The sequence below is a fragment of the Desmodus rotundus genome, chromosome 8 (assembly GCF_022682495.2).
Source record: "Desmodus rotundus isolate HL8 chromosome 8, HLdesRot8A.1, whole genome shotgun sequence".
Lineage (NCBI taxonomy): Eukaryota > Metazoa > Chordata > Mammalia > Chiroptera > Phyllostomidae > Desmodus > Desmodus rotundus.
Genome location: NC_071394.1, coordinates 21,039,475 through 21,063,869, shown reverse-complemented (window position 1 = coordinate 21,063,869; position 24,395 = coordinate 21,039,475).

Sequence of the window (24,395 nt, the reverse complement as noted above, 5' to 3'; positions counted from 1 at the left end):
CTTTCCACCATATCCTTCCACCTTTCCAACACTGCCTGCCCACTCCCTTAATCATTAAGCCCCCCAGACAATTGGGTTCAGGTTACATCAAACTACCTTGAGAACAAAGCCTCAGGCCTGTTGATCAAGACAACAGAGTTTCAGTCAAAGTAAAGATAACACCTTGACCTCTGACCTCGTTTTGTTTCAGCCCCAGGCCCATGAAGGAGGAAGACCCTACAGACCACATCCTCGTGAAACCAGGCAGAATGATGCTGTGTCTGACATTAACTACTCCCTTCCCGGGCCCCAAGCAGTCAGTAAAGCCTCACTCCCTTAGTTGCCATGATTATTAAGTTTTCCCTTATAAACACACCCCCTAGAAGCCACAAGCGAGCCAGGTTTTAGGGCATTATCTCACCTATGTCTCCGGGCTTGTCCTCATTAAATAAGCTTCCACTTTCCTGTAAACTCCTCTTCGTGTCTTATTGGGCTTTGATGCAGGCATTTCCCTAACACACTTTGCATTTTCAAAATCTCCACATGGTTTGTTTTGTGATGCCTCCTGGCAAAGATCCCATTCTCTCCACCCTTGTTTGTTGCTCTTTGGGCGGTGCTCAAATATCCCATTGTCTTCATAATCCTCCTCAAACAACCTTTCCACCCCTTCCCCACCCCATACATTTAATTCCTTATCGTGTTTCCTCAAATACATGTTCTATTCTAGTTACTAGTTTATGGTCTCGTCTCCATGACTGAAATTTGAACTTTGTGTCAGAAGAGGTTTATTTACTTCAGTATTCTCAGAACCTTCCAGGGTGCCCATCATGTGTTAGGAAATTAAGTTGGGTTTTTGTAGGGCTGAGTACACAGGGATGCCATGTATCCATGGGCATCTTTAAGTCTGTGAGATGAGTGAGATGAGGCCCCCTGATGATGAATTAAGTACATGGAGAACCTCACATACAGAACTAAGAGACCATTATATCCTTTCCTCTCTTTTCAGAAATGAAAAGTTGTTCATTATTATGTTCATTACAAGAAAATGCAATTAAAAAATATTTTTAATGTTTTATTTATTTTTTATGGAATTTATGGGGTGACCGGTTAATAAAATTAAATGGTTTTTCAGGTATACAATTCTACAGTACATCATCTGTATATTATATTGTGTGTTTACCACCCCAAGATTTTTTAATGTTTTAGGCCAAAGCAGAACAAGTTAAAATTATACCTCGATTCAAGCCTCTCATTAGGCCTACTCGGGAAGTCTTAGGTACAGAGAAAATATACCCACGCAGTGTACTTTGAGGTGCACTGGACAAACCCCAATTGCTAAAACTTCCTTATCCCCTTCTCTTTGCTGTCTAGTGTCCATACAGGAGCCAGAGCAGTTTCTTTGTATGAATAAAGAAGTCAAACCATATTACTTACCTGATTAAGGCTCTCTGATGGCTTCTCAGTCCACTTAGAATAAAACTCACACCCTTTTCTTCAACCTGCAGGCCCTACGTGGTCTGGACCCTCACTGTCGTTTCCCACCACGTTCTGCACAATTCATGAGCTACATTCACACTCTCCTTCCTTTTCTTACCTGAAGGCACATGTTTAGTCCCACTTCCAGCTTTGGAAGCAACTTCTCTCCTGGAGAAGAGACTTGCAGCCTTAGCGTTTGGATCGACATTAAAGACACTTCCTTAGCCTTCCTGATTGCCAAATCTAAGTAACTCCTCGTATCTTTCAAGTATATCTTCTTGCTTTATCTTTATTACAGCATTTAGCACCATCTGACTGCTTCTTGCTATTTGTTGATTTTCTGCTCCTCTCCACTAGATGGTACAATTCTTAAAAAAAAAAGATACTTTGTTCATCTCTGTGTCCCAGAACCCCCTACCCAGAGGCAAATAGGGGCTCAAAAACATTTCTTGAAAAAAAGAATCAATAAATGTACTACAGGAAATCATACTTCCAGTGATAACTACTCATTCCTTTTCATCTTTTGCCTTGGTTTCTTTGAAAATATTTCTTGAACAAGTTTTGGTTAAGAACATGTTCAGGTAATGTATATTAAATGCTTAGAAAATTAGTCGATTCATTGAAAGGATTGGCATCTTGAGTAAAAGTTGAAAAGACTCTTGGTTCTGAGATATCCGAACACGGGTGTGTGGACTCTGCTAGAACCAAGCAGGCATGGAGAGTACAGTAACTTTTCCCCACAGTTTGGTTGATAATTAGATCAAAGAAAAGGTAAGAGGTAAGTAAGGCCAAGAAACGGTTTTAATTTTTTTTTTGCAAAATGAAAGAAATAATTGTATTTCTTTAAAAAGTAGTATAGTGACAAAGATCATATTAATTAGTTGGAATGTGTATTATCATAGAAATTTAAAATTTTTTTCATATCTAAGCTGCTGTGAATTACTCAGAGAAAAACTATATCTGCAGTAGGAAATGTTAATGTGTAATTAGTGTCATAATTAGGGTGAGGTTGTTAGATATCTATGGAGTGAGGGATCAGAAAGATTTTGGTATATCAGGTGAAACTGAACAAGTAAGAAATGCACCCGAGTAAGTTTGGAGTACAGTACATAATACACTACCGTATTCATCCCAGACACGTTGGGCCCTATGGATTGGGCCCCTCCTGCTTCACTGAGCTCTAGTAGTAACAGCCTGGGAAAAATCCCTTTGCTGCCTAGGTTTCTTCATTTTTAATATGACAAGAATACATGTCATCATCTCTAAGGTCTCTAACAGGTCTGAAAATTTTATAATTAGTTGGAATGCTGCAGGGTTTAAAGGTAAATGCACTGAAAGCAGTAGGAAAGTGTACAAAGGGTCTGTGAAGGTAAAATTTATCTACTTCAAATATCTGACTGGTTGGCCTTATGTGCCACTTGGAAAGTGCATTATATCTTTCAAAGTGGAGTAAATTGATGAACAAATATCATTGATAGGACATGCCTAGCAATTTTAGATCACAAAACATTTCCTGGTGGAATTATACATTTTGTAGATAGAAGGAACCAAAAAAAATGATTTAACGTAGCTTTTCTTAACTGTGGAATGCAAATATTAAGGGATATTAATATATTTTCTGTTACAAATTAGTTCTTTGGTTGAATCATTGCACACTGTATTTGATCAGGAGATTGTCAAATCCTATCAGTATATCAAAGGTCCTGAGAAATTCATCAGTAAACAAATCCAATTAACTTAGAACATATGTATCATTCATTCAACAAATGTTGATTATGTACCTACTATGTGCCAGGCTCTGTCAGAGGTACTTGGACTGTATAAGTGTCAAAGAATCTTGTCCTCATGGGGCCTACCTATTGGAGAATTTAGATGAGGAATAAACAATAAACATGAGAATAAGTAATTTATGAAATATAGTAGAAAACAATAAATGCCATGAAAAATATTAGAGGAGTGTAAGAGGAATCAAGAGACTAGTGCGGGGATCGAACAAGACTTCATTCAGTATTTCAGAGGGTGGTCAAGAGAGGCCCCATTGAGAGGACATTTGAACAAAGACTTGACAGAGGCAAGGGAATTATATAAGTAGATAGTTGGGAGAACAGCATCTCAGTGAGAGGGAACAGCCAGTGCTAAGGCAAGAGCAGATCTGACGTTCAGGCAGAAGTGAGGGGGCTGTTGTGGATGAAGTAAAGTGAGCAAAGGGGTGGTCACAGGACAAGCGATGACAGAGGATAGGTCCTGGAGACTTAGGATCCATTTAAGGCTTTTGGCTTTTTCTCTAAGTGAAATGGGGAGCCACTGCAAGGTTTTGACCAGAGAAATAACTTGGCTTTACTTAAGTAGTAAAAAGATCATTTTGGCTGCTCTATTGGAGAACAGACTATAGCGTTGCAAGGACAAAAGCAAGGAAACCCATTAGGCGTCTATTGCAGTAACCCACCTGAAAGGCAGTTGTGATCTCAACGAGGAGGGTAGCACTGGGGATGGTGACATGCTGAGAGTTTTGCATGGGGAGCTGAGGGAATTTTCCGAGTATATGTGAAGCATGAAAAAGAGAGGGGGGGTATCAAAGATGTCTTCCAGGCTGTCAGCCTGAGGAACTCAAAGGATGAACTTCCCATTTGCTAAGATGCGAAGCCTGTGTGTGGAGCTTTCGGGGGAAGATCAGGGAGTCAGTGTTGGATTTGTGATCTTCCATAGACATAAAAGTGGAGATGCTGGAAAGGCAGTTAGACATATAGGCAGAAGTTCAGGACGGGGTAGTGAGCTGGAGACACAAATTTGGAAGCAATCAACATGTCAGTTATATTTAAAGACATGAAACTTGAAAAGGCCACCAAGATTATGTCAGTAGAAAATAGAAATGGACAGAAGAGTAAGCCTTGGGGCCTCCAACATCAAGCGACTGGGGAGAAGGGGAAGAGCCAGCAAAGGAGACTGAGGAGGAGCCAAGAAGATAGGAGGTATTCCAGGAGGAGGTGGTGGCCTTCTGGAAGATGACTGGTGACACTAGATCAAGGGGGTGAGAGTGACAACTGCGACAGATGTTCCCAACAGGTCAGGTAAGGTGAGGACTGGGAACTAAACATTAGATTTAGCAATGCAGGGTCATTGGTGACCTTGACAAGTGTAATTTTGGAAGACAGCTGGAGTCAAAAACCCTTATGAAATGGGTTTAGGAGAAAATGAGGAGTTATTGGAGATGGTAAGTATAGCACCTCTCCCAAGGAGCCTGGCTGCAAACGGCATAGCAGAGAAGGTGGGGGGAAAGGAGAGCCAAGGGTAATTTTTTTTCTTTTTAGGTGGAAGAAATTGTCATGTCCTTGTATGCTTATGACAATGATCCAGAAGAGAGGTATGTGGGACTGGTGGTAGGAGTCTAGAAATGTCCGTTTATGATCATGGAACCCTTTTCTCTTCTGAAAAAAGAGAAACACGATACTTGCTGAAACGCGATGCTTACTAATATACACAAGTGCCATAGAACACTGAGAAACACTTTAGCGAGGCATAAACTATGTTCAGAGAGATGCAGCAGCTAGTCCTAGTGTTAGCAATCTGAAGGGATCCATTTGCCTGCACACATCAAAGCCCAATAAGACAGGAACAGGAGTTTGCAGCCAAGAAAGTAAGGATTTAGTAATTGAGGAGATGGTGTGACCTGGACTTATAGGTAAGCTAATAATGCTCACAGACCTGGCTCTCCATTGGCTTCTGGGGAATGGATTATATAGGGAAGGAAATCATCAATCATGGTTACTACAGGACTTAGGGTCATGGTCTCTGCTGATTGGTTGGTGCTTGGGTAGAGGGTAACTGATCATTGCATCTGGTCCTGTGTCAGCCATGGAGTCATTGTGTCTGATTTCACAAGGATTGTTTTCAGTGGGATCATTATGCTCTCCCAGGTCTCGAGCTAAAACACAACTGAGGCCAAGGTGTTATCTTTAGTTTGAAAATTCTGTCTCTGTAGTCCCAGGACCGTGTTCCTAAGACGACCAGGTCAAACAGAGGCCTATAAAACTCAAGGCTACCGGTCACGATCAGTACAGTAGGGGTGAGGACTCAAGTGGGAAGGCTGGGCTGAGGCCTGCAGTGTGTCTAAATCCATCTGGGATACTCCGGCCCTTTGGCAATCGCTCTTGTTGTGCATTGTAGGAGGCTGCTGAGCACTCACTGGCAGCACTCTGAAGATTTAAACAGTAGCAGCTTGCTATATAGACCCTGGCATTGTCCTTCACACACACAAAAAGACTCAGTCTTTTATCAACATAATCAAGACATTGGCTCTATGTTGTCTTGCTTTTTGGGGGGCATTTTTGGGCACCAATCTTTCAGAGAAAATGTGGTTTTCCCAGCTCAGATAAAGGTGTTTTGCTGTTCATTAAATAATTCATTCATATGTTTATTTATTCTTTCCTTTCATTATATACCTTTGGAATGTAAAACTGTATAAGCTCTAGCTTTAAATGTAGGCAGACTTCCCCAATTTTTTTGAGGGAGTGAGAAGCTTAGTTTGGCTTAGCAGGTGCAGTTAACTGTTAGTCTGCAGGATAAGAGGAAAGCAGGGGTACCATTCATACTTTTGAGCATCCAGGAAGGCACCCACCAGACTAAACAGACATCAGCCAGAGATCTCGGGCAGTGTCCTGGAGAGTCCTTGAAATACCTGGCATGGCGCTGACTTTTTAGTTTGGGGAAGTGGGTAGATTCAGAGGGTCCTAGGTGTGAGGGGAGAGGACACACTAGCAATCAGTAGGAAAACATGTAGATATTTAAACAATTGTCATTGCTATACGGGTCGGGAGAGATAAACATCAGTCCTGAGGGAGAAGATGCTTGTGAATTAATAGGTGGGCTGCTGTGAGAAAAATCCTTATGTTGTTTGGTGCTTTGGACCCATTCATCCCCCTAAAACTGCATCTTAGAGCAATTCTCAACTCTTCCTCTTCTTTAGAGTCACCTGGTGAACTTTTAAAAAATATTGCTAGTTTTTAAAAATTATATTAAAATGTAACATGGGCACATGGTTAAAAAAATAAATAATTGTACAGAGGCGAGAAAGTGCTAAATTCAATCTCCCGTCCCACAGTTCTACCCGCAGCACCAGGCCCCAGAAGAGTTCACTTTTGACTGTTTCAATATTTAGTTCTCCAGTGGTTGCCTCTGTAACTGTTTTATATCTATGATCCTTAACAACTTTAAGTGTCATTCATTTAATTGGGGGACCTTTTAAAAATACATAGATTATCAGGACACGCCTTGCTAGGGGCTGATCTAGTAGATCTCTGCTGGGCTTGGGAACCTGAGCTTTTTAAAGTTCTGATATGATCCTTTTGTTCAGCCAGAGTCAGAACTAATTTATCAGAAGAAGGAGGGAATGGATAATAACACAGTTGTGTGCTCCTTGTAAAAAGCTTTGCTCCAGTCCCATGGCCATGCTTCGTGGGATTTTACAACCTGCAAAATTCTCTTCACTCAGAAAACGTCTTACCTTGCTTCCTCCCCTCTTCCCCTTCTATTTCCACATCTTTTTCACTCCTTCTCTATTTGCCTTATTATAAGCCTCTTTTTTGTGTCCTAGCGCTTATCTGTCAACTGCACTCATAGATATGTATTCCCTTCCTTTTACTCACATTTAGGAAGTTGAATAAATTGCTGTCTTCCATCACTGTCAAAAGAAAACGGACAAAGTGAAAGGTCATTGCAATTGTAGAGAGCAGAGTTCTCAAAAAAGATGATCAGGATTTGCTGGGAAAATGTATAATCTCCTGATCAATGAACAGGATATGTGTTCTCAATAGTTGGAAACTCAGCATATCGATTTAACATAACAACTTATATTTAGCAAAAATACTCATCGTCCTCAGGAGCATAAAATCTCTATGCTAATTTCTGCTTGCCAAAGCATTAACTGCATCTCCGCTTGTTTGTAATAAGGATAATGCTGTATTTTCAAATAAAAATGTCTTCTGTAAGATGCACTAAATCACCGGGAGTATTAGATAATAGAGACACAAACGCACATTCAGAACAGAATGTGACTTCTGCCAGACTTTGCTTGCTAATAATTTTCTTCCTTATGCCAAGCCCCTGAGCATCACCGCTGCCCCTACCACAGGTAGCCAGCCTGACGCCCTGGGTGGATGGAGCACCCAGGTCAGTTTGGGCTGTCGTACAAAAACTATTGTTATCTGAGTCATGTCTGCATATAGTCTCAACTCGGGAGCAGTGTTTGTAGAACACGTTAAGTTGGATCACTATTGCCTTCAGGAGAAATCTCTCCTCTCAATCTTTACTAAGGGATCTATTCCTAAGAATCTACACCAGACAAAAACAGACGAAGGAAAATATTCCAATAAAACACTATATATTTTTTCCTCCTCAGTCAGTTTCTTTGTCTCACAATTTAAGAGCAGATTTTTCTGACCCCCGGGACGCAGAGGCTGGGACTTCTATTTGCTCCTCTGTTCCCAGGTCCCTCCTGTTACTAGCTTCTGAACACAGCAGTTCCAGTCCCCCCACCGGTTGCTCCTTTTAAATATCTTAAACAATAAGAAACTGGTAATTAAAAATGTTAAAATGCCCTTATAATAGTGTTGGAACCATCACATACTAAGGGATTTATTTACCAAAAGGTACACAATATTGCTCCCCTGAAAATGACAAAAACGGTGCTAAGATAGATGTTAAAAGACCTGAGTAAACATAATCTTCCCTACATGAATTGGGAAGATTCTGCCCCTCCTTTGTGCCTTGGATTTTTTCTACGGTGCAGTGCTACACCCGGAGGCAATGTCAGGTAGTGAGTGGCATTCCGAGAAGAATCAGCATGTCCCTATAAGCCATGCCCAGGCTTGGCCAATTAAAGTCCCCCATGTGTGATCTGCCACAAGCTTCTTTCCCTTGCACCACCTGGATTTTGACACCGAGGGTAGCCTGAGCAACAGTGCTTCCACCAGCCTGGGTCTTTAAAAGACTGCATGGGAAGACCCCCACGCCACCTACTCTGCCTTCCACCAGCATGCTGGCACTGCCAGTGCACTGTAAATATAAGAAAGTAACTTCTCATATTTGAACGATTTTATGTTTGCAATCTACTGGTTTATGGCAGTTTGCTTACCTTCAAATATACAGGTTTTTTCCCCTTCCTTTTTCTTTTTGCTCACAGTGTGGCTTGTAAATTATTTTGAAAATGGGTGATGCATGCTTCTTGGAATTAGTGTCAGAGATAGCTTGTTCCCCCTGATGGCACGCCTACATAAATTTGTAGATATGACAACTCTAGTGATAATTAGATATTATTAGTCTGCATGCCACTCTTAGAATGTTATTTCTTCTTCCCCATTAGTATCATCATATAAGCTACAATTTTCAATTCCAGAGAAATGCAAAATATACACATGAAACCTTTAATCTAAGGAAAATATCAAGTTGATGAGCAAAATGATTTGAGTAGCTATAAAAGAGACCTTGATGTTGGACAAATGTTTTCACTGGTTGTTGTTTGTTGTTTTCATTTGGTGGAAATAAAACAGGTCCCTTTAATAAACTGTCATCAACACATATTGTACACAAAATACAATGTTTCATAATTACTTTTTTCCTCTTTTTATTCAGAACTAAACTACAAGGTAAGAAAAAAAACCCACAGAAACAGCTACAATGTTCCTGATAATCTGCACAAGGTCTTTTTTCAGGCAGGTTAGATAATCTTGAAATTTTGTCCTTGCAAAACTTTCATCAGACCTGTTTACTGTGTATATAGTTAGTCACACTATTGAACAATGTGAGTAGAACCTTTAGTTATTTTCTAGAAGAAATGATCAATCTACCTTGGCATCACACTCACTGGAAACAAGGACATACATTTGTAAATGGCCTCATTGTAACACAGGCCAATTTCCTTTTTATAGAATTCAATATGATAACTTCAGTACGAATACCCCGTGGTCAGATTATTTCAAAGCTTTCCTATAAAAACAAATGTTTAATTTTATAAAAGTATAATGGGAACACCAGTAATTTATTAAAATCCTTTGACCTTCCACTTATTTTCTCTGTCCACTCTTGAAGGCTACAGTAGAAAGTATGCTGGCCTGAATGTCAGAAAGCTGAGGGTTCGAATCCTGGCTCCTGACTACCCTAAGCCTTACTTCTTCTCAATCTCAAAGTGAAAACCTCTGAGGCTACTGACGAGGAGCTAATATGTATAAAGTGCCTGGTATATAGTTCCTTTATTTTCTTTGGCTCTACAATGATTCTTATTGATTGAATTAACATGATTTCTCTTCGAGTTGCATAGCAAATCAACTTGGCAGGATTATCGTGTGCTCCAGACACAATATCACTCAGAACATTTGTCCTTTGGATCTAGCTCATGTTTTATTTAAAGAGCAAGCAAAATTTCTTGATGAAATTAAATGTGTGGAATCTCAATATTAAAATATATTCAAATTCATCATTTTATAGCAAAGGCAGTCCAATTTTAAAATCATCTCCTAGCATTCACAGACACACTACGTTTTGCCACATTCACCTCTTTGGGACCAGTGGGTAGCGGTGTCACCTGTCTGAGCTGAAGGTGTCCTTGGATCTCCGTAGCTACAAATCAACACAGGTCAATACAATCCAGGACAATGCAAATTCAGTAGAGGAGGAATTTTCTGCATAGTTTACTCAAAGCAATACATTTATCTTCCAATGCCCTTTCCTTTCCTCCAAGTCTTTAAAACTTATGTTTTTTTATATTTATGAGAGGATATGGACATATATGGAAGCCAAGCTTGGGTAGAAAAGGCTGGTGTGGGGTACTCTGCCACACACCTCCGCTTCCTCATTTTCCCTTCAGTCTTCAATTCCCTGGAAACTGGTTTGAATACTATTTTATTGAAACTATGTAGCACTTTTTATGTTTCATTAAATAGGCATAGTTGGTTAAATCGTGGATATTCTGCTGCCCCTTGCCCCTTCCTGGAGGTTGGGAGGTGGATACTGAATGTTCGAACCCTCTGATCACAAGCTTGGCTTCACTGGGAACCAGCCTGCATCCTAAAATCCTTTCCAAAAGTCACCTTGTTAACATAAGAACCACCTTTAAGCTCCCATCACTTAGGAAATTTGAAGGGTTTTGGGAACTGTGAGCCAAGAACTGTGGAAGAAAACCAGGTATGTATGAGAAATAAATATTTGGTCATCTGAGTGACCTAATATATATTTCTTATAGGTCACAATAATGAAGTCAGAAAGCTGGCCTTTATGCTATAGGAGGCTGGACCACAAGGAGCCACGTCTGGAACCTAATTGAGTGATGACTGCACGTTGGCCAGAGGGACTTGAATTTGAGCGGGATTCAATAGCTGTCTGAGACTTTGAGGTTGCTGCCCTCAGGAGGAGGTTGAATGTGATCTGAATGCGGTCTGTGCAGGTGGCAAACAAGGCATCTGGAGTGCGGGGTGGACCTCATGGCAACCATGCCTGTCACCTACTCCATACTCCTCTCCTCTCTTCCTGACAGCACCCCAGCGTCGTTGTGTGGCGCTGTGGCTGTTCTCATGACTGGTTGGGCTGTACATTGGTATTAAAATCTTTGGTAGCTAAGCCGGCATTGTTTGTAGAGCACAGGCATATCTTCAGAGCCAACAACTTCATCCCTGTGCTTTGGAGCAGCTCTCACATAAATACACCTGCAAAGATGTGCCGGAAGTTTATAGCACTATTGTTTTTAGAGGCATAAAACACTGGAAACAACCCAAACATTATTAATAGAAGAATGAATAAATGCATTATGGAATACTTATACAATAGAAAATTACCCATCACTAAAAATTGATGAACTATAGCTATGTGAACAAATACCGATGAAGAGATAAAAACATGACGAGAATGCTGAGTAAAACAGAAGAAACCAAGTTACTAAAGACTTCATACTTTAATATATGGAACCACAAAAGGCCCCACATAGCAACAGCGATCCTGAGAAAGAAGAATAAAGTTGGAGGAATCACGCTCCCTAATATCAAACTATACTATAACGCTATCGTAATCACAACAACCTGGTACTGACACAAAAACAGACACATAGATCACGGGACCAGAACAGAGAGCCCAGAAATAAACCCACACCTTTATAGTCAATTAATATTCAACAGAGGAAGTAAGCACATACAATGAGCTAGAGATAGTTTATTCAATAAGTGGTGTTGGAAAAATTGGACAGATATGTGAAATGGAACTAGACCACCTTCTTACACCACACACAAGAATAAATTCAAAACGGATTAAAGACTTAAATGGTTGATGTGAAATCATAAAAATCCTAGAAGAACACACAGGCGGTAAAATCTTGGACATTGCTTATAGAAATGTTTTATTGGACATGTCTCCCCAAGCAAGGGAAACAAAAGAAAAAATAAGCGGGACTACATCAAACTAAAAAGTTTTTGCACAGCAAAGGAAACCATCAACAAGACAAAAAGACAACCCACAGATTGGGAGAACATATTTGCCAATACATCTGATAAGGGTTAATATCCAAAATTTATAAAGGACTTACAAAATTCAACACCAAACCAAACAAACAACCCAATTAAAAAATGGACAAAGGACCTGAATAGATACTTATCCAAAGAGGATATACAGATGGCCTATAGACATATGAAAAGATGCTCAATGTCACTAACCATCAGAGAAATGTAAATTAAAACCCAATGAAATATCACCTCACACCTGTCAGAATGGCTATCATTGATAAATCAATAAACAACAAGTACTGGCCAGGAAGTGGAGAAAGGGGAACCCTTGTGCACTGTTGATGGGAATGCAGATTGGTGCAGCCACTGGGGAAAGCAGAATGGGGATAACTCAAAAAGTTAAAAATTGATCTGCCTTTCAACCCAGCAATTCCACTTCTGGGAATATATCCAAAGGAACCCAAAATACTAATTCAAAAGAACATAAGCACCCCTATGTTCATTGCAGCATTGTTTATAATCACCAAGATATGGAAGCAGTCAAGTGTCCATCAGTGTCTGAGTGGATAAAACAACTATGGGACATTTACACAATGGAATTCTACTGGGCCATAAAAAAGAAGAAAGTTTTTATCCTCTGGGACAGCATGGATGGACCTAGAGAACATTATGCTAAGTGAAATAAGCAGTCAGAGAAACACAAATACCATACAATTTCACTCTATGTGAAATCTAATGAACAAACTAAACTAACAAGGAAAGTGGGGACAGACTCAAAGACAGAGAGGGGGATGACAGCTGAGAGGGCAGGAGTTAGGAGGTGGAGGCATTGAGCAAAGGGAAGAAGGACTCATGGACATGGACAACAGTGTGGTGATTGCTGAGTGGAGGGGATATAAGAGGACTAAATGGTAATGAAAAAAACAATAAAGATTAAATTTTAAAAATTTTACAAAAAGATACCATGCTATTATACAAAAAAAAAAACAAGCAAATTTATACAATATATTGTTCAGGTATACATGCCAATGTGATAATACTATTTTTACAAAGGCAATGGCATTATTAGCCTAAAATTTGGGGGCTGTTAAACTCTATGGAATAGAGGGAGGGGATAGGAATGGGCACACAGGTGGTCTGCATGTGTGTAAGGTGTAACAGTAAGATTCAAGTTCTTGAGTGGTTTGGGTTTGTGCTTTAAACTTATATATATATATTTGTGTGTGTGTGTATATATATATATATATATATATATCACAACTCATATGTGTATGAATATATGTATTCATATGGCATGTATCAAATGTGACCCAATAAGGAGGACACACTGTACGTACCGGTATAGAACAATGTCTAAGATGGGCCGATGCATAAGGTCGCTATGTCACGGTACGGTTTCCATGGACAGTCATGGTGTGCACCAGTGGTCCTGGTATAACTGCTAATTGCATCACTTGCACCCTCAAATTGGCCTGATTGCAACGATAAATTATATGTTTATCCTACTGTTAATTAACAACACACAAGATGCAAAATAGTGTTTATATCATGCTTCAGTTTATATAAGATGAACTATTCAAAAAAACATATAACTTTACACTTAAAGAACAGATAAAAGAACCAGTTAGAGTGAGCATTTTGAAAAAGAGGGTTCCTTTTGAAACAAAATACTTGGGAAATAGATACTTTGCAAATGGGTAACAGTGGATGCCTGCAGAGCAGAATCAGGTGGTTGGAGGTAGGGATGAGACACTTACTCTTCTCTGTAAACCTTTTGCCCTATTAGAATTTTGTGCCTTATCCATGTATTACTTATTTGAGAAATCAATTTAAAATGACAAAATTCATTTTCAATGTAATATGAGTCATGCCGTGATAGTTATTACCATGCTAGCTTTCATTCATTGGGATATTCCTTTGTATGAAGCATAGTTCTAAACACTGTACATACATTAGATTAATTCTCACATCAAACCTAGGAAGGTACATAACGCTACTATTAGCTGTGTGATTTGGAAAAGTTACCAAATTTTTCCTGTAAAAAGTATTTCTATTTTATCCTGTTTATACTATTCTTATTCCTGCTCATTCTGTGATGTCACATATGTTAAATGTTGAATGTTTGCTAAGTTAATAGCTATAGTAGCTGTTCTGGATTCAAAGTCCTGAGCATTTTTTCTTGCCCAGCTACTTACGACCTATGCAAACCTCTGCAAGTCACTTTGCCTCTCTGAGAGACCCTGTTTTTTTCACTGTGGAATGGAAACAATGTTTACCTTCTCATTTTACAGGCTGACTGTGGGATCAAAAGAAGGCATACAAATGGAGACAGGCTGTGAACCAGAGTGCACCATGAAAACACGGGTTACTATCATTATTAGTGACCTAGTGTACACTTCAGTCAGGAAAGTCATAGATCAATAAAGATAAAACTGACAACAATTTAAAAAAACATTTTTGCTTTCAACACAAGTGGTATTTCCTCCTTGCTTGTTGCTTTATATAGTTGATAGTTTTATGCATAGCAACAGCCTGAAATGGATCAGCAAGAACATAATGAACATACTTTAAGCAGGAAATGTCAAAGGATATATATCTCTTGTGGGCTAAGCCTCGATTAATTCAGGAGGTGATTTTCTCAGTTTAAGAAAAAGCAAATGACCTCAGTCTTTTACTGTACATGAATATATTTGACATTTGTTGCTAAAATGCTTGGATAAGTCAAATTTGTGGCTTTTTCTTTTTAAGAGAGCCCTGGAAATATTATACAGTATTTATTTAGCCTTACTCTTTTATCTTCTGCATAATTTGAGAGTAGCCTCTATTCTTCCTTCAACTCCACCCCTTCCTCCTCCTTTTTTCTTCTTCCTTTTTTCTTCCTCTTCTTGCTCCTGCTCCACCTCCTACTTGTCCTCCTTCAACACCTTTTTGTTTAAGGAACAAAACAACTACAGTAGTTCCCTCCCCACCCTGTTATTCACAGGGTATATGTTCCAAGCCCCCCAGTGGATGCCTGAAACTGCAGACAGTATGAATGTGTGTGTGTGTATGTATAATTAGAAATGAGGGGAAAGACAAAATATATAGCTTTGTTGTTTTTCCAGCTTTGTAAAGGTACCTGGCAGGCTTGCCTATAGTTTGGTTTATTTTAGTTTTCTTGGCTCTTATAATAGTCGAAACTCAGAAACATCTTCTAGAGACTTTTATCTCATTGGTGAAAAATAATCCACACAATTCATAACACCAACGGGCTCAAACAGCTCCGGTTTTTTTCACAGAAGTTTTATTTTCCTCTCCCTGATGTCCTGTCCTCCCCCAGTCTTGCATGTAGCCTTTCACCTTCCTGTGAATGCAGCTTCTTCCCAAGGGGGAAGGAATGTTTGAAACTGTGGAGGAAGATGTGAACTGCAACCCACACAAAAACCTTTATTAGTTTCTGTCCAGAGATTGAAAAAAGACCAACTAAGATATGTAATCCTATTTTCTTAGCGGAAGCAAGAGAATAAAGCAAGAAGGTGAGCAATGCTTAGCACACCTGCAGCCTGTTGGAATTCAACATTTCCTCTTATTTAGGGGTTTCACTGTTCTCATTTTGCTCTTATCCTGTACCAAGAGCTCACAGTTTCAGTAGGCAGGAGCTTGCTAGGCAGCACATTCTGAGTGTGGGTTTTGGAGTCAACCTGACCTCACTTCAGATCCCTTGGGAATTTGGGGCCAGAGAGGGAACCACAAATCTTCCCCTACCCAAAATAAACAAACAAAACAACAAAACCAAGACAAAACTTCAAGCAATAATACTAACAACAATTAAGGCAAAATAGCAAAAAGTATGTTTATTGTAATGGAAAGACATTTCTTTTTTTCGTTTTTGTTTTTTTTTAAGATTTTATTTATTTTTAGAGAGAGGGGAAGGGAGGGAGAAAGAGAGAGAGAGAAACATCAATGTGTGGTTGCCTCTCATGTGCCCCCTACTGGGGACCTGGCCCACAACCCAGGCATGTGCCCTGACTGGGAACCGAACCAGTCACCCTTTGGTTTGTGAGCCCACACTCAATCCACTGACTACATCAATCATGGTGAAAGAAATTCCATTGAAAGTCAGAAAATCTGTATGTAATTGCCTAGAGCAGTACTCATTAGCCATGGGATCGTAAATTCTCTAGTGTCTTACTTCATCTGTCCAGTTAGAGTATGTGCCTATTTCTCTATACTTCTTTTGCAGACTGAACAATGTATATCTCAGGGGTCAGTAAACGTTTTCTATAAAGGGCCAGAGAGTAAATGTTTTAGGTTTTGTGGGTCATTATAGTCTCTGCTGCAACTATTGATATGATATAATACTTAATATGATCATGTGTTATAATAAAAAGGCAAGGTAACAATAGCTTTCCCACTACTATTAACTAAAGAATTAAAAAAAACCAACCTTAATGGTACTAATTACTGAAACTGACTTATTGTTGGCTTTCTAATCAGTATTACACTTGAGAATTATTAATTTCAGGGTCTTTTTATAATCTATCAAGAAACATGAGAAAATAATTTGAAATATGCTTCGTGAATACTATTATGGTCTTTTTGTTTCCTATTTAATACTTATTTGAATTAATACAATTAAGTTTATATTTTCTACTAAGGTAGGAATGAATTTGAAGGTATATATATGTACAGTTTTAAATTTATCCAAATAATTATTTTTAGCTTAGTTTTGCTGAAAGAAAAACAACACTCTACTTAGTACCAAACAGAATATAAAATTAGTCAATGATGTTAAGGTTTCTATGGATATTTAATGTTATATTTGAAATATAAGGAAGTAGATTTTTCTCCCACTTCTACCACAAAGCACACACATTTGGCAAATGGGGAAGTTCAGGTCCGAGCTAGTAAGAGATATCTCAAGGCCACACAGATTGTTTGTGGCAGATATAAAGGGAGAACTTGTGTTTTCTTACTCCTGGTTTACTGTTCATTTTATCTACATCTAAATGCCTCACATGGCAAATCAAAACTGAGTATAGTAGAAAAAGGAATTAAGAAAGAGAGAGACAGAGAAAGAGAAAGGGAGAGAGACAGAGGTCAAAGCTAACATTTATTGAAAACACTATGTATCTATTTTTATCCTCATAAGCATCCTCTAAGGTGCTAAATTGCTATAGCTATCTTATAGTTGTGGAAACTGAGGCTTAGGTATAGTGAGGGGTGGTCGAATTAAATAAATAGCTAAGGGATGAGCAAATATCCTTTTCTCATCTCACACTTACCTGGAGCTGTGCACTCAGTGGGCGGCACTGTGAACAGATCAGATACTATTCCAAATATATACATATATGTTTACATTCAAAATGGAGTAAAATAAATGTGTCAGTTGAACCATTATATATTTTGACCTTTAGCAAAAACAGTTTTATATGGCTCGACCATCTAACAGGCGTGATGCAAAGCACTGCTTAGCAGGCTTCCACTGTGACATTCAGGGCACACTGACATACAGCCCTCATCGTGGAGCTGAGGATGCCAGGCAGGACATCCAAGCAGCTCTGATAAAGCAGAACAAGGGTCAAGCCAGTCTCCTGGCATTGGTGATGTGGCTTGAAAAGCCAAGTGCACCAAAAAAGCAACGCTGGGTCTCAGGGGCCTCGCTGGTCACAGTTCCTGTCTTTGGAGATGAGCCGCCAATAGCAGAGCCAGATGATTCTTAGCAAGCCCGTTCTGAGTGCGGTCTTGACAGAATGCATCTATGGGCAGGATGAGAGAGGCAGCAAATGCTTGTGGCTTGTTCTTGCTCTGACTGCAACATTAACTTGCCTCAACCTTTTACTTGGCTGAGTGCCTGACTCTCCTTAGAAGAGATGCAATTATCCCCTTGCCCTTTTTCAAAATTCTCTCCATGTCACTTTGTAGTGTGACCGCAGCAATGTCACACCCGGTGACTCGGGTCTGATATGAGCCCTAGCCAAGGGTGTCATTACCTGGAGAAGGTACAGAAATGTAACTGTATACCATGATCTGTAGTGACCTACCCTTAAGTGCTGCCACCCCAAAAGTGACTACTGGTTCCACACTCAAGCCACGGCTGCAGGGCAGAACAGAAAGGCGATCGGGGGTTGCATCCTAACTGGATTGCCCGTGTCAGTTAGAGGAGCCTCCACCGACAGCACCGTTCTCTCCCTCGCAGTTCGATGCAGCAGCTCCTCGGTTCCCAAACTGCAGTGAAAACCCAGGGCTCTGTCTCACTCTGTCTGTCTCTCTGTCTTTCTATCCCTCCATTTCTGTCTCTCCTGCTCTTTCTCCCTCCCTCTAAATTCTCTGAGACCCTTTTCTGAGAAGAAAGCCATCTATTTAGAAGCTTTTCTGAAAGTTTTTAATCAGTCTTTACTTGTATAGGGTCCTTGGTGAGTGGTTTTGATCTGTGTGTTACATTTTACTGCAGCTGAACACTTTATTATTGTATTTTTTCCTTTGCATGACACTCTCATTGAACTAATTTACCTTATTTTTGCTTCTGTTCATCATCCACCAGTCCATTCCTCCCTCCATCCATAAGCATCTTCGGTGTGTCTGATACACGTCAGGCTCTGAGATTGGAAAGCCGTGCAATGCAGTGGGTAACGGCATGGTTATTGGAGTCAGGAACCTGGGCTCCAGTCCAGGATTATCCACTTACTAAATATTACTTTGGGTTTTCTAATTTCTCTACACCTCAGTTCTCCCATCATTTAAATAGAATCTACCTCCAAGAGTTGTTGTCATGATTAAATGAAATAATATAAAAAGACATGCACAGAGGCTGAACACTGTAAGTATTCAATAATGTGAACTCTTATTAGCAATGATCTATGAAAACAGTTCACGGTATCCTCTTAAATGAGAGCCATAAGAATAGTTCTGCAGCTAGGCCATGCTTGAAACAAAGATGCTTTTCTAATTTTACTGGAGGACATTCTAACAGCCAAACTGGCCCCCTTATTCTGCAGGAAAATCACGTGGACCTGCAAACTGATCGCCTCACATCCCAGGTCTCTGATGACAGAAACCTCAGACAAAAGAATGTCACCCTCTTCTTATTTTCCTATCTACCCAAATTACATGCAGCCCTGCAGCTCTTCCAGACTGGAAGAGTAACTGAGTTCTTTCTTCTCTAGTTGATCTTTATGTGAGGACATTCCTAACACCAACCAAACCCTCCAAAATTTAGGCCATTCCTTTATGACATATATTTTCAGGATTTCTTCGAAAACATACAGATAACTTGGACCTTGAAAAAATTTCATCAATCATCATTCCCATCAAATCACAACACACAGCAGGCCTAGCAGGAGAGCTTGGTGCCTTTCTGTCGGGCTTTCCGTAAGGAAGGGCAGTAAACAGCCTGCTCTACCTAATGCAGTCCCCCTACACTCCTGAACTGGTCAGGATCCAATCCAGAAATATTGGAAAATGATTCACCAGTGAGTGTTTCATTTCTCCTGCTACTAACACCAAAAGAGAAGGTTGGTAGAATGGGCACCATCTTCAATAGGGCTTGAGAGAGGAACTCACCGTGCCCCACAAAGGAAAGCCTCTTCACACGCAAATCAACCCGGCGGAGACTCTAGTCCTTGTCTCTCTAAGCATTCCTGATTAAAATGTCAGAGATTCAGAGAATAAAAGTACACGATACACTCTGACAGTATAAGTTTAGCCTCCATTATACTGGAGTTCCTCCAACATAAAGGAAAATGTCCCAGCCTATTTTATACATGTTCCTGAGGATGAATAGCTGATAGTCATGAATAGGCTAAGAACCTTTCAGAGCAAATTTAGTTCAGGGCTTAATCGTGTAGGCTTATTTTCTCTAGTTTCTTCATCTTTTTCTCTTCATGAGAGAGCATTTAGGAATTTGAGTTCAGCCCTGTGGGTAGAGCCTGTGTTGATGACATCTGCAGTGACCTAAGCGACAGCCTTTACCTTCCCACTATAGTCCGCCTTCAGGCCTCGCCCAGTGTTATTGCCTGAAGTACGCTTCCCTCCCCACGATACCCTCATCTGTGCCAGTCCTCTTTCTTCATTTTATTTACCATCAACTGTAACTGCTCTCATATTTTATTTTTTGATTCATATCACTGTATCCTCTGTTAGATTAAAACTTGGGGATAGAGAGCTTCTGGTTTTGTTTATCCAACTTTATATTCTATTGCCAAGTAAAATTTCTAGAATAGATAAGTCAGTCAGTAAAGTTGATAGAATGAACACAAGACCCCATAAGAATAAAATTCCTTCAAATTATATTTTTTATTTTGCCCTGCCACAACTATCTTTTAGATATTGCCTCATCTTCACCAAGTCCTATTTCTCATGGAATGAAACCGCCCTATGCATCGGGCTGGATCCTGATTACACCCTTCCTCTCCCACTGAAAAGTCTAAGAAACCAACCCTTCCCCCATCGTAACACTCCCCTACGTTCTGCCTCCAGTGAGCCCAGATAAAGCAGGTGTTATGAGTCAGCCACAATGAATGCAAACCCCAAGCAGTGAAAGGCAAGGAGCTGCATTATAGATAATTCTGAAAAAAATGTTAACTTCTAAAGCACTAAAAATCCTCTCCTGAAGTTCAGTTATTCAAATACAAATGTAAGCATGAGATGGTTTGCATAGTATTAGAATGTTTTAAATAAAGTGAACTGCGGTAGTCACTATTTTTATGATTTTATAAGTAATATAAAAGTAATAATAGATTATTGATATTTGAACTTGGTATCTGAGCTTTAGATTACTTGGGGATAACCATGAAGGTCACCAGAAAGTATTCACTGTTAACTTGGATAAGAATGACTACCTGTATGGTGTTTTGAGGAATAAATAAATATATACCAACACCTAGCACTCAAAGCAGACGTGCAAGGCGCCTGTCAAGTAAAAGGTCCAATTCTCTGACCAATTTCTTTATTTCAGTTAATGAAGTCTGTATCTGAATTCTTGAATCTGAGTTCTGTTTTTTAAAAATATACAATTAATCATTTTATTTTAAAAATTTTTTATTGTTGTTCAAGTACAGTTGTCTCCAGTTTCCCCTACCATGTCCCCCGCCCCACCAATCCCCTCCTCCCACCCTGGATCATGCCCCCTTGGGCTTTGTCCCTGTGTCCTTTATGTGTGTTCCTTGATGGCCCTTCCCCTATTTTTTCCCATTATTCCTCTGTCCCCACCCCTCTGGTTACTGTCAGTTTGTTCTTTATTTCAATGTCTCTGGTTCTATTTTTCTTGCTTGTTTGTTTTGTTGATTAGATTCCACTTATAGGTGAGATCATATGGTATTTGTCTTTCACTGCCTGGCTTATTTCATTTTCCATCCATGCTGTAGCAAAGGGTAGAAGCTCCTTCTTTCTTTCTGCTGTGTAGTATTCCATGGTGTAAATGTACAATAGTTTTTTTTATCTGAGTTCTTGAACTGGGAAGTTATAAAACCTTTAGAGTAATCCCACAGGCAGGTATAGGTCTCCTGACCATTTATAGTCTCGGAATTAAAAAATAATTCTTCCACCTAGTAACATTACAGGTTTCTGATTATTTAAATATGCTTTTGTGCACACAGTTTAAACATCACAGTATGTAGGAAAAGAAGGTGGAATAGTTATTAGAAAGGTGCCATACACATTTCTTCTATTCTAAGGAGGGGTTGCTTTGAGTTTAAGATGAAGAAAACTCCTCACCCTTCTGCATGCATGACAAAGTGAGTTTAACACAAAAGGTCATGGGCTGCCTCATTCTGCCCTTCTAAGAGACAGAACATTTCTCTATGCTGAGCTTGACCTTTAGGCTTAGCTGGTGAAAGTCATGTCTGCCTCCCACTACATTCAAATCAATGGCCAACTTTATCTGCTTGATCTTGGAAATGCCTATGTTGTACCTCCTCTCAGCTTCTTCCTTCACTCATCTAGTGCATCATTTCCCTTGGCCACTTCCTATTGCTTCCCAGCTAACTGTCCTGATCCACTTCTCCAATTGAACCTCTACTCCACCATCTGAGTTTTCTTTCTAAAACTGAATTCTATGTATGCCTTTAATTTTTTTCAGTATTTCCTTCATTATCCATAGAAGTTCAATGTCCATAACCATGCCATATAGTTGTCTCCTTCCCCAATTTTCACCATTTGCTCCTATAATACAACTGTTTGCTGCTTTCCCTCTTCATGTACCTCCACTTCCTTCCCTTCCCCCATCACAAGTTTTCTCAAGGACCACCTTCCTAGCCGGTTTGAGAGAAATTAAAGGTGAGTCAGTGTATACCAGAACCTGCGCTTCCGCTACTGCCAGCAACTACCTGCTGCTCTTTGGTCTGGTGCGAACCTTCAGCCGCTTCTCTGAAGATCTCAGACGTCTGGAACAGCCATCCTCCCCAACTGCTCTGCCTCTCCATGTGGGCTGCAGCAGCGGGGAAACTCTAAGGGGCCTGCCCTTCTCTTCCTTGCCCCATCCTTAAATTCCCTGTGGCTCCACTAATCCGAGGCTGTTACATACAGCTGACTTGTATGAGAGATTTGAAGGCATGGAGAGACAACATACAGAATAATGAGAAATGGGGAACAGCTTAATATCATCAAATACATAACATCGCCGATACTCCAATTCCTTCAGCCATCTTTACCACCAGGAATTTGTCAATAAGCATGTTTTTCCTTCAGAAGCCTCTTACCACTTTCCTGGGCCCCCTTTGCTCTTCTCTCCCTCCATCCTTTTCCCCACTGCCTGCGGCCCCACCCTCAAGTTCCTCATTATTCATCATACAGAGTCATTTTACTTTCCACCCACTCTCCCGAGGAGGACAGGGTCCAACCTGTGAGCAAAGAGCTGCAAAGTGGACCTACTGTTACAAAATAAAAACTCCTTTTTAAAAACAATATGCTTTACCTCGGTGAGAAAACAAATTAGAAATTTTTTACTGAACAGTTTTCCTACTACAGTTGGATAGAAGTCAACAACAATAAACCAACTCCTCAGAAAAATTATAGGCCTCATGGCAAATAAGAATCTTTTTTGATTGTTAAACAGATTATATTTTTCCTTTGATATATCCTCTGACACACAAACTAAACTTATAAAAGCCCCAAACGAAGAGGAAGGAAAACTGATGAAGTATCATTCAGCACAAACAATGCCGTCTAGCTACCAAATAAATTATTTATGGCAGCTATTTATATGGTGTAATTCCTGTACTTACCTGACAAAGTGCTGACGAGCTCTTTTTTCTACTATATTTTCCTCAGTCAACTTATTCAGGTCTGGGAAAACAGGTGAGAGAACAGTGGACTCTCTCTCTTCTTAGAAATTATTTAGATTATGCTTGTTATTCTAAATTCTAGACCAAAAAAAAATAAATTCTTATATTTACAGGAAGGAAGAGTCTCATCTGTGTGGCTCCTTTAAAGGGCGAGAGCATAAATGTAATTAGGTACAAACTGGGTCATCCAACCCTGCTGTATTATTTCATGAATCCCTGCATCAGAGGCCTGGCAGGGACCTGGAGATCCACCGTCCTACTCTCAGCAAGAAGACATTAGCTGTACCAGACAACCGCTGATCCCACTTTTACGGCCCCACTGAGAAGTTCCCTCATTTTGCCTCATGACTCATTCCAGTGTAATAACCCAGGATATCAGAATAGTCTTCCTGATGGAAAACTGCATTCTTCGTATTGCTTTCTTATCTTCTTATGGTAACCCAAGCAGGTCAAGAGAATTAATTCATAATTTGTTTTTTTTCTCCAGTTTAGATTTATTTTACTTTGATTTTGGGTTTCAAAAGTTTTTCAGTCACAGTATAGTTAAGTGCATGGGCTCCAATCCTGCTTCAACGACTTGCTAGTGGTGTGACCTTGGGGTAATTGTTAAACTTCTCTGTGTCTCAGTTTCCTCATCAGTAACATGGAGGTAATAACAGTAGGGTTCTTAGGATTAAATTAAATAGGTAATCTCTGGAAAATCCTTTTTAATCAATGTTGGTATATAGTGTTACAGAAATGTTTGTTAAAGAATTAAAAGCACATTTAGAAAATACAAGACAGACGGTTTTGAAAATGCAACAAAAGAAATAAATTCCCATAACCTTGCTTTAGATATAACTTTACATTTTAATGTTGTCTTCTTATGTATACATAAATCACTTACAGAGCCCATCATTGGGATGATGCTAGATTTGAGAAAAGGTTCTATATCATCAACTTCTTCACTTACTGTTACTTCATGAGCATTTTTCCATATCCTTGAAAATCTTTGAAAATTATGTTTAGTGGTTTTATAGTCATCCACGTAATGAGCCATTTCAATAATCTCCATATTGTTGAGCTATGAGATTATCTGCAGTATTTCACTCGTTTAGCTAATACAGCAATAAATACCTTTGTAAATAAACTTCCATCCATCTCCTTGAATATTTCTATTCTAGATTTTCCTGAAGTGGGATATTGGAATAAAGGATATTTT